The sequence below is a fragment of the Dendrobium catenatum genome, unplaced genomic scaffold, assembly GCF_001605985.2.
Source record: "Dendrobium catenatum unplaced genomic scaffold, ASM160598v2 fragScaff_scaffold_343, whole genome shotgun sequence".
Classification (NCBI taxonomy): domain Eukaryota; kingdom Viridiplantae; phylum Streptophyta; class Magnoliopsida; order Asparagales; family Orchidaceae; genus Dendrobium; species Dendrobium catenatum.
In genome coordinates, this window is record NW_021318805.1 from 362,201 (window position 1) to 365,207 (window position 3,007).

Below are 3,007 nucleotides of genomic sequence, written 5' to 3' on the forward strand. Positions count from 1 at the left end.
TTTTTTTATCTTTGAACCATTATTATCAGTCCTCTTATTCTGTAAAATTCTTAGTAAAGCTTTTTAGATTTTGTTTGAGATGACTTTCTAACTGTTTCTTTAAAAAACAATAAGAAAGCCGTTCCACTTTGTTTGGGATGGCTTTCTTACTGTTTCTTAAAGCAGCTTTATAGTTAAAAAGTTAAAATTTTAATGCTAAAAAGTTTCTTTAAGAAGCGGTAAGAAAGCTGTCCCAAACAAATCCTTACTAATAGTTATAAGCTTCATTTGGGACAACTTTTGTATTGTTTTCTAAAGTAATTTTTTCATACGCCAGTTTCTTTCAATTATATATTTTTGTGCTAGGAAGTTGCTTTAGGAAGCGGTATGAATGTTGCCGCAAATGGAGTCATAATGTCATTATTCATACATATCTGTGGTTCAAATCATACAGAATTGGATTTGTTTTTTATTTATTTTTATTTCTGCGTATGTTTCTATAATCTAGCTCAGAATTTCAGTCCTTTGGGATAACATTTTGACTGTTTTTGTGCTGGAAAAAAATCTGTTTGGATGAAAATCTTGTTTCAGAAAATTTTGAAAATATGTTACAGGAATTAAGGTTGAAAAAATTTATTTAAAAAAATTCTAACAAAGATAAAAATATATTTAGGCTGTCTCAAATGAAATTCTTAGATTCTTCGCTCAAATGGTTATACAAGAAGAGAGAGAAAATATCCAAGCAGAAAATTTTTCTGAAAAACGAATGTACAATAAAACAAATGTAATGTAAAAAAATATAGTATATTTGTAATATTTGAAATTATTTTGGATGAATGTAAAATTAATGTATGAGATTTTTTTTTTTTTTTGAAGTAAAAAGAATGCAACGTAAAATTAAATGACGATGGTCATTGACGGTGGATGGCAGCACTAGCAAATTAATAATGGTAATCTCTCCAATGTGTGAATTCTAATTGGGAGTTAGAAATTACCATATTAAAATGATTTTTTGGGATTTACTTGAATATCGCTTGCAACTATTTAGTTTATACATTTGACACTTTAACATTATCACTTATTTAATCTACCACCCTGTAAAATTTCTATGTGAGTGAGAGATTATTCTGTGCAGAGACCAGATGGCGATAACCGTCTGAATTTGTTATATTTTAACTATCATTTTGCTTCGCTTTTGCAAATACTCAGTAAAAGGACATCAAAAGTGCAATTATGAATACATATTTGCTGTCATTTTGCTGAGTATTTGTACGCATCTAATACTTAGCTAATTGAATATTTGCTACGATTTTGCAAATAATCAGCAAAAGAGCAGCAAATATGCATTCATATGCTGTCCTTTTGCTGAGTATTTGCAAAAGACCAGCAAAAAGGCAGAAAATCTAGACTGTTCTAGCCGTCCGATCTCCGCACATAATAATTTCTATGTTCATCCCATTTCGTGGATGTTAAGGGCGTTGCGACGTGATCTCACTAGGGAAGGACATCTCGAATCGATGACATGTGTAGTTTGTCGATGATGAATAGCATGAGAGGCTATCACAATCAAATTTCTCTTGGGGAAGGTCATCAGCAGAACCAACAATATGTACATGTGTCCCAAAACAACGAAGAATATAAGAGGATGTCGGCGATATTACTTATTTAGCTTAGAAAATAAAATATTATTTGAGTGAAATAATAAAATTTTATGTGTTAAATATATAAATTAGAAAAAAAATTATTATTATTTATATAAATCCTCCAATGAATTTTTAGTTGGAAGGAAGTTTAAAATTTAAACACTGTCATTGCCAGGTCCCAAGTCCTGGATGAGAAAAGTGGAGGGTTGCGTTATGTAGTCGACAGCTAGCGTAAAACTTGTCGAATAATCATGACATAAATCCTTTAAAAATTTGTATTATTGCTTGGACGTCCCCTGAAAGCGACGCGCTGTATGGCCTGATTACAATGACAAGTGTGCAAGGGCCGCTGCACCGTGAATTATGGGTGGTATTTATATATATATTAAAGTTTTATGTGTTAAATATGTAAATAGAGTAATATTAAGTGGTATGTATATAAATCTCCCTAAATATTAATATAATTTTCTTAATTAATATATCTTAAAAATATATATTATTAAATATATAACTAATAATGTAAATAATAATTAATAAGTAACTTGTACTTAACATGTTATTAAATTCATAACACATTATTGTTTTAATTATAAATTTATTTTTAAGTTATAACTATATTCTTCACATTTTTAAGTTTTAACTATATTCCTACAGACGGCGCCAAACTGTTTGCGTCCATGAGTATACGCGGCGATAGAGATTTAATTCTGCGTCTTAACGTTGTACGGATAACTAGCTCACACACAGAAAACACAAGATTTTTTCGTGGAAAACCTTAAAAAGGGAAAAACACGGTGCCTAGCCTAGTTGAAATAAATCCACTAGATTTTGAGTCGGTTACAAAGAACTGAATCCCCTCTCAGGGCGATCAGATTTACAATTAGTAACTGTTTGATAGAAGTCGGGTGTTAGGCCTGAAATCACTTGGAAGCTCGGGTGTTGATAATCTGATCTTGAGTAGAACGTAGGGCCTTCAGGAGAAGTCGGGTCTTTAGCAGGGCGTCGGGTCTGAACGTCGGCCTTAGGCGGTGGTGAATAAACTCTGGTGGTGGTGCCGGCGAGGCTTCAGTGGTAGTTCGGCGAGGTTCCTGCGTTGGTGCGGCGGTGCTCCAGCGCTGGTCCGGCGGTGGTCCGGCGGCCGTCGAGGAGGAACTTCTTCCTTCTCTTCTCTTCTTCTCTCTCTTGCTTGAGTTCTCTCTTGTGAAGAATGATGGGTTTATTTTATAGATTTTATGGAATGGCATGGCCCTAAATAGGCGTGAGATCAAGGGCGAATAGGGAGTGGTTGAATGGACTGCCGATATTGAATCCTACGATTGTGCTCCGTTCATTGGTCATTTGAGGGTCTTAGTGATGTCGGAATTCAGTGATATTGACTTCATTGG